General features: G+C 33.3%; 1 long non-coding RNA gene across 1 annotated transcript in view; it reads left to right on the top strand.

Moving 5' to 3' along the window:
* The first annotated feature begins 2,973 nt into the window (after positions 1-2,973).
* The window catches only part of LOC116854326, a 45,530-nt gene continuing 34,789 nt past the window's right edge, over positions 2,974-13,714 (top strand). The window contains exon 1 of the long non-coding RNA XR_004380130.1: positions 2,974-3,067. This is a non-coding gene — a long non-coding RNA (uncharacterized LOC116854326). The remainder of the gene's footprint in view (positions 3,068-13,714) is intronic.

The following is a 13,714-nucleotide window of genomic DNA, read 5'->3' on the forward strand; positions in this document are numbered from 1 at the left end:
GAGGGCACGTATTACATGGAACACTGGGTGTGGTGATAAACAATGAATTTTGGAACACACAAAAATTAAATTAAATTTAATTTAATTTTAAAAAGTGTTATATCCATGCTCTCTGCCAGAAAAATTAAATCAAGATAGAGGGATGGGACTTGAGTTTGGCCATTTATTAAAGATTACTAAATGAGTAATTTTGAGTTAATCTAAAAAGATGTGGCATTTTTTTCTTTTTACTCCTCTACATTTTTTATTCCTCCCGTTAAATTTGATGAAGAAAAATAAAAATACCTATATATAAACTGTTAGCATGATAATGATAAATTGACAATAAACAAAACAAATACAAACAATAAAAGAAAAACAAAGTTGTTTGTTTGTTTTCTAACTACCCAGTGAAAATATTTACTTAGGTTTCTGAGATCTTTCAGGAATCTGGAGAGAATTTTTTACATGTTCATGTTCATTAAGATTCTCTTTCTTGGACTTTTCTGCTGCAATGATTAAAATCCTTCTTTTATAATCTCATTCATACCTCAAAATTTCACTTTTACCCTTATTAAATTAATCATTTATCAGTATATTTGTATTCTCATTTAACATTTCAAACACCCTTATGAAAATCTCTGGAAATCCCTGACACCGTCAATTTGGCATTTTCAATACAGAATTCATTATCATCCCTCCAAAAAAGCTTCAAAATCCAAATTTCTCCATTTCCAGTAGTAGTGCCATTCTTTCCACAAAGTAATATATTAGATTTAATTAATTAATTATTTTTTAAAATATTTATTTATTTATTTGATAGAGTGAGAAAGAGCAATCATAAGCAGGAGGATAAGGGGTGGAGGGAGTAGCAGACTCCTGCTGAGCAGGGAGCCTGATATGAGGGTGGATCCCAGGACCCTGAGATCATGACCTGAACCAAAGGCAGGTTAACGGACTGAGCCCCCAGGCTGCCCAAGATTTAATCTTTTATCATAACTCTCCTGCATGCTTCTTGAGTTTCCAAACTGACCTTTTTATACAATTGGACATATTCTGTTTATTAAGTTATTTATTATGCATTTATTATGCTTGTGACCTTTTTTATAAAGAGCAATTTCAATTTCAAATAACAATGTACTGATTTGTCTACGCACTTATTTTAGGAAGATTTTTTTCCCCCAAATTCTCTTATTACCTTTGTTGTTGTTGTTGTTGTTGTTTAACTCTGTTTTTTTAATGTGTGTGTTTTAACTTCTCGTGCCTAATAACCCTTATAGAAATAATTTTGCAGCTTTGGAACAGATTCATCACTGGCTGTTGTGTACGCTAGAAATTTTGAAGATTGACTGTGACGTGCACCTACTCAAACATCTCCAGTCTTTCCTTATTCATCTAAGGCTGCTTTTGTCATTATTGGCATTTAGCTGCCCCCTATACAGTCAAAATGTTCACTAAACTGTAATCTAAATGGTCTATTTATTAATCTTTCAAACTCTTACATTTTTTAAACATTTTGTTTAATCCAACTGAAAAGACAACAGAATGTGTTTATTTCCTTAAATGACATTCCTTTCCATCATCTCCAATTTTATATTAAAATGTTATTGAGGGCTGAGATTAATTTTTATTCCACTTTGTGTTCTCTCAATGGCCTTATTAAGAATAATATTTAATTTGTTCAAAAATATATTGAATATATACTGGTACAAAATGTCTATGGAATCTCAAATATACAGGAATGATATAGTTGTTAAGGCAATTTGCAGATTTTTCTGGGGAAAATACTCTGTAAGTCATAGCATTTGAAAACTAAATAAAGGGAATTCTGTAGGTAAGAAGAGAACAATTTTATAAGTAAGTGATAGAACGGATTCCTGGTCCAGAGTTTTTTTCCAATCCAACACAGCTGGCTCTAATTCCCCACTTTTTTGTTATCTGAAATAACTTTAGTGACCACAGTATACAAATACAGCATAATCAAGAAGGGCTATGCTTTAAATACTACTTTCAACCATAGCATACCTCTATGCTAACTCATAGGCTCAAAATCTGGTATAGAATTTTTTGAAATAAAAAATTGCTTTACAGAGAAACTATGATTTACAACCTGCCTCAAAAATGGTTTGTGCGGTGAGAGTAGGAAATAATTAAAAGATAGCATTCTACTGGATATTGTATTCACTTATTCAAAAATACCTCACACAAAGCCAGGAGCAGCAATGGCATTGGTCTCTTCTGCTCACATCCAACACAGAAAGTGTTAAGTAATGATTTCTACTCGTACATCTTCCTATCCTGCTTAAGCTGATTCGAGATATTAAGAAGGCTTTACTCTTTTTCTTTCTCAGCAATATCTCTGCAGCAGTTCTGGATCATGAACCTTGATTGTTAAAAACCATAAAAATAAAAGGACAAAATATCCATTTCAGTTTAAACAGTTTTGTGGAAGAGCAGGTGGCTGATAAAAAGCCCCAGTCCTTGGTGTGGAGGCAAAAACAGCAGTTGAAGAGCAAAGAGCACCCTTTCCTGTGGAGTTTAAATTAAATTCAGATTTGTTTCAGCAGGGCCTTAATGGAATCTGTATGACTGGGGTGCTTCGGCTTAGCTGATATCTCCGCATGCTTTTGCTATAGTGAAGCCTATTTAGTTATTTTGTACACTCGATAAAATGGTACTAGCGATAACCAACTGCTGTCTGTATTAATTGTATGGTCATTTGTGATCTTGGGCTACAGTTCTTAAAGGTGCAAATTATAAGAAAAATACAACATTAGTACTGCTGGGGTTGCTTTTTGTATTTATTGCCAGCATTCGGTCTTCGCTGTTTTACTTTTTCATTCACAACTGCCAATCCCACGGGCTCGCATCCAGCTAAATGTCCACTGCCTGAAGAAGCTCCTTCTGTCAATAATTAAGGAAAATTCTGCCTCTGGAAGAACTGCCATGGCAAAGTGGATAGAGCAGCCTCTATTAACACAGTGGTATTTTACTTTGTGTAACTTTTAATAGATGTTCCTTCACGTTACCACAGAGAGGGGACTCTAGAAGTAAAAGAGGGATGAAAATGTGACACATAAGAAATCAGGTAAGTTATTTTTTAAAAAATATCCCTTATTTCTCTCCCTTTTACGATAACTCTTCATATGTTTATTTTCTCTCTTTGGGATGAATTGAAAGCTGTCAGCATTGTAGAAGTATCAAATGCAGACTACAGTAGGTCTCCCTACCAATTAAAGTGTTTGCACTGCAAAAGCCAGCCATGTGATGCCTTTAGGTTGAGGCAGTATAGGGATAGGCTTGATTCCACTGCCTGTATCCTCTGGTATGTTTTGAGCAACACGATACAGACAGGAAAGAGTATATACACAAGGGTATTTAATCTAGTAATACATATTTTTGCTTTGTGGAGGATAAAATACTAAGTAGAAAGTTATCCATTCTTATTTGGAAAACTTAAATCACAACGGTTATGTAATTTGGGAGGTTTATCATGAGATCCCCTGGTTATTGCACAGTGGAAGAGAAGTGATGTGATATGTATTTTATATGTGATGTAAGTAATGATCTCAGAATATGTGTATTTATGGCAGTTTGGTGGTCATTCAATTGAATCATCTTGGATGAAAACAAATGAGTGAAATTACAGTGAATATAATAGAAGAAGACTGAAATAAAATGAAAAAATTATGAAATCAACTGATTAATAATTGGGAGGCTGAATACTGATAGCTGATATTTATTAAAATTGCTTTCACTATTTACAGTATTTCAATCTTCAGAAATAAAGGGGTCCACCCTAGGTGAAGCAGTCAGAACCATCTGAAGAATCTCTTCTGAATAATTTTACTGTTGTTATCTGTTTCTATTGACGGGCAGAATGCTGGTACTGCCCACTCTGCCTTAGTTCCTTAACCAAAGTGAACGTGATAGATAGGCTCAATAAAATTTTAGAGATTAATGTAATGTGAGACTCCTATTATTGTCTCCAGTTCTCCCTCCCCAAAATAAGAGCAGAAACTATTTTCTGTGCTCAATTTTTTAAAAGATTTTATTTATTTATTTAACAAAGAGAAAGAGTGGCAGTGAGAGAAGGAACACAAGCAGGGGGAGAGGGAGAGGGAGAAGCAGGCTTCCTTTTGAGCAGGGGACCCCATGCAGGGCTCGATTCCAGGACCCTGGGATCATGACCTGAGCTGAAGGCAGAAGCTTAATGACTGAGCCACCCAGGTGCCCAAGTGTGCTCAATTTTTAAAGATAACTCTTTGTATATAGTCTCCATATAGAAGTCACAATCATGTGGGGTACCTGGGTGGCTCAGCTGGTTAAATGTTAGGCCCTTGATTTTGGCTCAGGGTATGATCTCAGGATTTGTGAGATCAAGCCTTGCCTTGGGCTTTGCACTGAGCATGGAGCCTGCTTAACATTCTCTCTTTCACTCTCCCTCTGCCCCCTCTCCACCTCCTTCTCTCTTTCTCTGCTTCCCACCAAAAAGCCATAATCACACAAGAAACTCTTAAAATATTAGAACACCAAAAGATCTGTATTTGTTTATTGAATTGCTGTCACTATTCCAAGTCCTTATCATCTATGCTTACTACAGGCTTCTTTCCATTTCCATTTCTCTAGGCTTTCAAATTTATCCTTCCAAAATAAGAAATTATTTTCTTACTGGTGCATTTCCAATGTGAACTGTGTTATCAAGGTGAACCAATTCTCACTGTACTTTGCAGTATTTATCACGTGTTCTTTTATGTAAAATAATGAAATAAAGACATTTCAAAATTATATATACATATTGTGTCATAAAGTAGTTTAAAATATTTCTATGTTTTTCTTAGAAATCAATAATTTATTAGAATATCATGAAAAATAAAATTTTATTTTTCTATTTCTATTATGATAATGCCTCACAACTTTGGTATTATTGGTTTTATGACTCTTCAAAATATAAACATATTAGATGTGAAATGGTGTTTACATATTTCTTTTAATTAAAAAAATAAATTTTCAGCAGAATATGTGCTTCTAATACCAGCTATTTTTTTGTTTATTTGTATTTAAGGTGGTCTGGATAGATAAACATCTAAATGATAATGGAGATTGTCTATGGGTATGCCCCACTTTCTCTTAATTATGAATATTTATTATTTCGCTACATTAAAACATTTATTTTGTAATAACAACCTAACCATGATTTTTAAGAGGGAAAATTACACAAGGGTGGATTTGAGATAATTTGCTGAAGGAGTCAACAGTTTTGAATTTTCTGAAAGAACCAAGCCTCTTCTAATGGTGTTTGTGCAAAAGATACAAGGACTCTTAGCAAGCCAGGAGCCCTAATACTTGAAGGAGAACTGTTTCCTTAAAAAAAAAAAAAAAGGAAGCACAATGCCCTTTCCCTTTTGCTTGATGGAAAATGAACAATGTCAAGGAAATGGTCCCTAAGAAAGTGATACTCAATTATCAATGTCAAATAGGCTGGAAGGGCTTATAAATAGGACATCTGTACTACTTTCTTAGCTATGGAAGGGAGAAGGACAAGTGGATGAGAAATAACTATTCTTTGTGAGACCAGGAATCCGAGAAAAGGTTGGTAGAATTTTAGTATTTTAGTGTATGATCTTGTCTAGTCCTTCTTTATATGTTTCTCCCTTGATTCACATGGCAATGATAGATTACTGTGAACATCACCTTTAAGCTTAGGTGGAAATACCCTAAATCAGTTTAATCAAATAAGTTTCTGTTAATACAGCTCCAAATTCATAGTAGAAACCACAACATTTGAAATCGAGTTGTTTGCAAAAGCTTAGCATTTTAAGACATACATACACATATGTTTATCTGAAAAGATTATCATTAACTATCTTTAACAAATAAAATTCTTGGTAGATATCTGTATTAGTTTGCTATTGCTATTTTAACAAATAACCACAAACTGGGTAGTCTAACGTAACACAGATTTATGAATATTTGAAACTATTTTACTAGAGGTCAGAAATCTAAAATGGGTTTTGTCTAAAATCGAGGTGTTACCAGGGCTGTGTTCTTTTTGGGGGGCTCTATGAGAAGATTTGTTTTCTTGGCTTTTCCAGCTCCTAGATGCTGCCTACATTCTTTTGCTTGTGACCCTTTTCCATCTTCGAAGCTAGCAATGGACATCAGAGTATTTTTCATAAATAGCTCTCTGACACTGAGTCTTCTATTCTGCTCTTTGTCCTTTAAAGACACCTGTGATGACATTAAGCTCACTGAGAAAATTCAGGATAATTTCATTATTTTTAAGTCAGCTGATTAGCAAAATTCGTTTTACTTGGTACTTTCATTCCTCTTTGTCATGAAACATAATGTATTTGTGGGCTTTTGGGATTAGAACAAGGACATATTTAAGAAGCCCTTATTTATTCTGCCTACAACACAGCCTAATGCAGAATTCCTGAAAAGATCTCTAAATTCATAATGGCCACCACGATCTTTGAAGTCACATTCTTATTTACAGAACTTGAGCGTTTTGAGATACACACACACACATATTTGTCTTAAAAGGTTTTCTTTAGCTGTCTCTAACTATCAAAAGCTAATCCTTGGTAAAGTTAGGCTGTATTAGTTTCATATGGATGGTGTAGGAAATTATCACAAACAAGATACCTTAAGACAATAGGAATTTATCCTGTCAGAGTTTTGGAAACCAAAAGTCTGAAATTGAGGTGTAGCTAGGGCTATGCTCCCTGCAGATGCTCTAAAAGAGAAGCTGTGCGTTGTGTCTTACAGTTTCTTGTGGCTTCTGGCATTCCTTGGTTTACATTCATATCACTTTAATCTCTACCTCTGTCCTCACATTGTCTTCTCCTTTGTGAGTGTCTGTCTAATCTCCCTCAGCCCTCCTCTTATAAAGATATTTGTGATGGTATTTAGAGCTACTGGATAATCCCAAATGATTTCATTAGTTCAATATCTTTAACTTAATTATATTTGCAAAGACTCTCTTTCCATAAGATAATATTTACATGTTCCAGGGACTAGAATGGAGACATTTTTTTTGGACCACCATGAGGTCATAGTATATACAATAGGAAGAAATTAGAAAACATGAATAAAAGTGTCAGAACTAATTTCCATCACACAAAGAAGAGATAAAGTCAATTTCTGGGCCAAGGTCTAGAAGAGCTTGAGAGTTAAAAGAAACTAAGAAAGTGATAAATTTAGATATAGAATGATGTTCTAGAAAGTGAAATAATCCATGTGTTATGCTGGGCTAAATCCTAAGTGATAAGGAGGGAGGAAATAGGAAACCAGGATAGCCTTAAGGATCCCTTAATGTCTAAGGACTATAATTTTTGCTTCCTAAGAAAAAGTCTGAGAAACTGTAAACCTCTCAGAGAAGTTTAAACATTTGCCTTGTTGCCAGAACAATTGAAAGACAAGGAAATGAGGTACCAAGTTAAATAAAAACTTTGTGGGATAATTATAAAACAACTAGATATATGGGCTTAAAAACAGACACATGAAGTTTTGGCTTCCCAGAATAGTATATAATAGTACATTTAAATTGTTCCTATCCCCTGAGAAAAACTAAAAATTGACTATCTGTGAACTAAGTCAATTTGGAAAACCATCATGTTTGAAAAGAGGATAATGCAGAGAGAGCTAAGTAGAGACAAAAACAGAAAAGCAAGAGTTAACGGAAACATTGGTGATTCAAAGGCAGCACAAAACTTCCCTGACAGCCAAATACCAGAAAGGATTATGTACATTTGCAAAGTCCTGTAGGGGACAGAAGACCATAATGAACCATATGTCTTATTTCCCTGGATACCATGAAAATACATGAAGCTCTGCAAATTAGGTCCCTACTGAGCTGAGAGGTAGCAGAAGAAGGAAGGAAAACCTTGCACTGTGTTTACCATTAGTTCAGAATGTTACACTCCCAAACATGAGTGGAAAATGAACAAGCAAAATAAAATTCACTTATAAAAATATAAATTTTCATTCTTTTTTACATCTCAACTTTGTAAATGTGTAATTTATACACATTGAACTTGTGATCCTTCTACATTTTCCAGTCAAGTTGTAGTGTGGGCTATGCTAGAATGTTTCCCATGTGAGAAAACTCACTCATTGCCAAAGAACCCATTTTACCTCTGTCCGGCTTTATTCTCTTACAATAACCTAAAAAAGTATTTCTCTGGTTGCTTTTATGTAATAGAGAAACTTAAGGAAGGGACAGAAAAGGTCATATACTTTAAAGATCATTAGCTCTACCCAATAGAAATCAAATCTTCAGGATTAATTAACGGTATATGTTTGCTATTTTGAGTGTGTGTATGAACTAATTTTGTCATTTCTGAAGTCTTTTGGTCTTCACTCCAAAGTAAGGTTAAATATTATATCAAGATTAGAATACTGATTCATATTCTCTATCAATATGCCTTAAGCAAACTAATATCACAGCCAGGGAAGGTCTACTATTGCATTTGTATTTCAATGCATTTCTATCTTTAATACAAGAGTTTGTGATAGTTTTTAGTATTGGGTTTTTCTTCTGTTTTAGAATCAATCAAGTTCACTCAACATTTTTAATTTTCTATCTGTTGCAGCCTTCTCATTTTTACTCGTGCCCCTATCATAAATATTTTATAACTAAACAATAAACTCAGGGGAGAAAAGAATATTTCACACATATCTTGTTGAAAATTAAACAGGCATTCTTTGCACACATTCTAGCATCTTTAGTGTGTGACTTTACACTTTTAGTTTCCCATGAAAATCCTCTTTTATGAACCGTAAAAAGCATTTGTTACATAAACTAAAATCAGAACATTTTAAATGGCTCAAAGCAATAGCAGGACTATTCTTTTCTTATTTGGATATGTATATACATATATACATATTCAACTTGTAATGGTATTTAGCAAATTTGGTGTTTTAAATGAAAGTGTAATTATATATTTTATTATTGTAAATTTAATACAATTATGTATCAATATGGAGATGTAGGAATATGTATAGAGGAGTTATTACATTTATAAAAAATATGATGTACTATATATTATAATAATATATAAATTGAAGTCTATGATATATAAATATATAAACAATTTATATTAACAAAATAAAATTTGAAAGCCATAAAAATAAATGAAGTAGGGGAGCCTGGGTGGCTCAGTCATTAAGCATCTGCCTTCAGCTCAGGTCATGATCCCAGGGTCTTGGGATGGACCCCCATCCCACATCAGGCTACTTGCTCAGTGGGAAGCCTGCTTATTCTTCTTTAACTTCCTCTGCTTGTGTTCCCTCTCTCCCTGTGTTTCTCTCTGTCAAATAACTAAATAAAAACTTTTAAAAAATAAAAATAAATAAAAAAATAATAATTTAAAGAAGTAGTTCCAAAACTCTTTACTGAATGTACATAATGAAATGTTTCCAAGAGATTATTCCATTGTGCCTATTTTAACTATGTGTAAGGAAAGGAGTTGTGCTTGTGCAAAGATAGCAATGTTTGTGTTTATTTATATATTACAATGATAGGCCTGGAAATAACTGAAGTCTGCCTTAGCTATTAAACCATAACAGTTTATCTTATTTTAGTTATATCTTGTTTATTTTATTTTTTTTAAAGATTTTATTTATTTATTTGACAGAGATCACAAGCAGGCAGAGAGAGAGAGAGAGGGAAGCGGGCTCCCCGCTGAGCAGAGAGCCTGATGTGTAACTCGATCCCGGACCCCGGGATCATGACCTGAGGTGAAGGCAGAGGCTTTAACCCACTGAGCCACCCAGGTGCCCCATAGTTATATCTTGTTTAGAACCTAGAGTTTTTTTCTTACATAATCTATGATTATAACAGAATTCTTGTAAAAACATAGATCTTGAGTATCTTTAATGATTATGAAGTAATCTTTTTATACCAGTATATTTATTATGGACAAGGGAAACATAACTTCTGATATGCCTTGGAGGACTTATATTCTCATATCCCCAAGACAATTTTCTCTTTCTCACATTATTAAGCTTCTCTCAAATTTTATAAGTCTAATCACATTATGTTTGTTTCAACAGAATATTACTTTTAACTATATCTTTAACTTCATTTCATGAGATGGAGTTGACTTGGGGATGCAAAACGTCTGATTTGGCATATTAAAGCTGCCACTGTGACTATTGCACAGAATTCACCTGGCTACCTTCTGCCACACCTAATTTATTTCAGGGAAGTTAAAGAGGTCATTTGTGTCAAAAGCTCTTGATTGTTTTAAGTTAGGTGAATTGAGACTTGATCATTGGATTTACCAAGAAAGAAGTTAGTGGGAATATTAAAAGAGAATTTTTGATAGGAATAGTGGATGGAAAAGCCTGATTGAGAGACTTAAGTCAAAATAAAAGCAAGATAATAGGAGATATTGAGTATAGGAAATTCTTTAAGATTCTTTTTCTAAAAAGAGAGCAGAAAAATGGGCTTTCAGCAGAAAGGTGAATATATATTCATATATATCTGCTGAATATATGTTCAGCAGAAAGGGAAATATAGGTTTTTAATTTATGTGTCAGTTTGTTCATTTATATAAACCATACACACACACAAACTTTTTTCTATGGATAGATAAATCCAAAATTTACCTATCTCCAGGTAGAGAGGAAAAAATATATATATACGGATAGCAAATGATGTGATTGAAAAGGTGAGAGGGCCTGGGTTTGTATGGACATGTGAAAGGACTGACTTTAGAGTTTCCAAGAAAAAGGAAATTTCTGTGGGAAGTTAGTGTCCTGAGGAACTTCTGGAAGATCTCATTTAACATCTTCTGTTTTGCCAGTAAGATAGGAAAAATAGGCTATATCAGCTGAGAGTATGGAAAGAGAAGTATTAGAGGCTCGAAAAGAGAAAATGAATGAAATAGTCATTCAGAAGGGAGAATAAATAGAATAAAACCATATTGGAGCAATCTTTCGTTATCATCTGAGACCACTCAAAATTACTAGTCATGAATTTAAAGGGATTCCTGTCAGCATTGTTGTACATCTTAATTCAGCTATTTCAACTGCACAGGGACAAACATCCAGAAGGCAGCAAAGTGACAGGAGCTAAAAAATTATAATAATGGACTGTGAATTTCAAGTCAGGTAAAGAGGAATATGAGAACATGAAGATAGGAGTTTCAGTGAGGTCAAATATGATTTCTAACTAAAGATGTGGTGTTATCAGATTTGTGTTTGTCCTTAAGTACAATAATCTGAAGGACTGTGAAATATACCATTGGATTTATAAAATGGTGAACCCTGTATTCTGGACCAGATAATCTTCATAGCTAATGTCTCAGTTACTTATAGACCCAGAGATTTCGGAGTAAATTTTTAGTCTTTTTCCCCAACTCCCAAGTGGTTGATCAGATAGTGTTTTAGCAATTGTAACATGCCAATGAACTCTGGCATTTAAGTTAATAAGGTATAAATGAAGACATAGCTTATTCTCTGAATGGTTGTAACAGCCTGCTGGGTTTCATCAATCATGAAGCAGCTCATGCTGGGACTAAACATCAAAGAAAAATATCAAAAACAAAAAAGAAATGGTGAAGAAGAGAAGTATGTTACTGCTTTTAAGTGTGTATGGGAATGTATTTGTGACACTAAAGTGTCAGAAAATAGCATACGAATACCTGTAGAATGTTTGAAAGACACCATAATTATTTTCTTGTTAAAGTAATAATATATAACATTTTTAAAGATTAAATTTCTAGCCCATTATTATCTGAATAAAGACTAAATTGAACAATTCTGTAGAATTAAATTTATGATAACAATAATTCCATTTACATAGAAATGATTTCATTCTTGGATGATTTCTATTTTGTAAGTTAAGTAATATTTCCATGAGAGCCTTGTTTCAAATTAAGGTTTTGCCTCAGAAAATATGAATTTTAAGTGATATTATTTAAGAGAAACATACTTATTTTTAAATGCTTTTAAAAATCCTCTCCAGATATTAAGAAAAATGACTTTCTTTAATAAATTTCCTTAAAGGATTTAACAACATTATTTTCATTTTAAGAAGTCGTTTACCATCTACCTCACTTTTCTAATAGAAAAATAATTTCTTTGTGCCTTCAAGTCAAGTTCAGTTTCCAAACTGTAATATCCTTAGAAAAATACTATCTTATTTTCCTATATTTATTCATCTAACATAATGGAGAATTGAGAAAATTTTCAAAAGGAGATCATCCAAGTAAGATAAAAGGAATCTAAAATGCACATAATTTCACTTACTAAATAAGATATCACACCTGAATTATATGTTGGTATAAAACATTGCTAACAATACCTTTATATTGAAATTGCTCTACCAAGCCACAAAACATTTATTCATTAATTTCCATTCATCCATTCAACAAATATAACTTTTGGTAATATAGTAGAGATGTAACATACACAAAATGGTGAAAAATTATAGGGGCATAGACTATAGATATGAAAATAAGGTAAATATGCTTCCCTTCAAGATGGTGTTATTAGATTATGTCTGGGAAATTTTTTCCTTATCTGCTACTGTGGTCATGTAGCAATGGTTTGTAAGTAATTAAAACAGGAAATTACAAACACAGAGCTGTATTTGAGAATAAGAGTATGTCTGTGATTTAAAATGCAAAGTATTGAACAATACAGATTAATCTGCTGATCTCTAGCTTTTGGAAGCATGTAGATGTGGCAAGAAGTACAGAGTAGTAGAGAATAAACATTATTCAGGACAGTATTTTGTGTTGGGGCAGAGTGAGAGTTTAAGACAGAATGCCTGAATCCAGAAACTGGGGTGGGGTTCCCCATCCAAGTGCACATCTAAAGGAAATGTCTTACTAATGACTCTTTGAGCAATGACTTATTTGAAGCCTTATACATAGGAATGTAGAAACAACAAAAATGTAGCATTAAATCCAGGAACTGGTCAATTCACTGGTGGGCTTGCTCAGTGGATCTAATTTATTTTCAGTATCTTCATCACCACATCAAAGGGGAAACAACCAAAACCTTTAATTCTTGTTCAAACATGTAGACTCCAGAGACCAAGAATAACCAAACACGAAACTATTATATAAAGGTGAATGTAGAAAGAGGGTAAAAAGAAGAGGATAATAAATTTTCTACCCTTGATGAAACTGAAAATGAAAGTTTATGAAGATTTTGAAGAAACACATGATTAAATCTATTACCAAAACCAAAAACAGAAACATAATTTTGACAAAATTAATATGATATAGCAATGAAAAGGAAACTTGAAGTAAGTATGGTTAGGTTTCAAAAATCAAAAAAGGAAAACAGATAATCTAAAACAAAGCAAAACAAAAAACAAAAACAAACAAACAAAAAACCTGAAACAAAGCAAAACAAACCAAACAAACAATAAGAAACTCAAGAGGGGCACCTAGGTGTCTCAATCTGTTTACCATTTGACTCTTGGTTTCAGCTCAGGTCATGATCTCAGGGTCATGAGAGGAAACCCTGCATCTGGTTCCATACTGGGCATGGACCGTGCTTAAGATTCTCTCTCTCCCTCTCCTTCTGCTCTTCTTTCTCTTTCTCTATTTCTCTCTAAAACATTAAATTGTAAAATATAAATTATAAAACAATAATTGGTAGAAATAGAAGAAGTAACAATGGACATGAAAACTACCAATTACTAATCATGGAAAAGAAAAAAAAAAGATAGTCAATAGAAAACAAAAGAATATATCCGTGTGTATGTGCA

This window comes from Lontra canadensis, unplaced genomic scaffold (assembly GCF_010015895.1).
Source record: "Lontra canadensis isolate GAN:19392208 unplaced genomic scaffold, GSC_riverotter_1.0 scaffold90, whole genome shotgun sequence".
In the NCBI taxonomy this organism is placed as follows: domain Eukaryota; kingdom Metazoa; phylum Chordata; class Mammalia; order Carnivora; family Mustelidae; genus Lontra; species Lontra canadensis.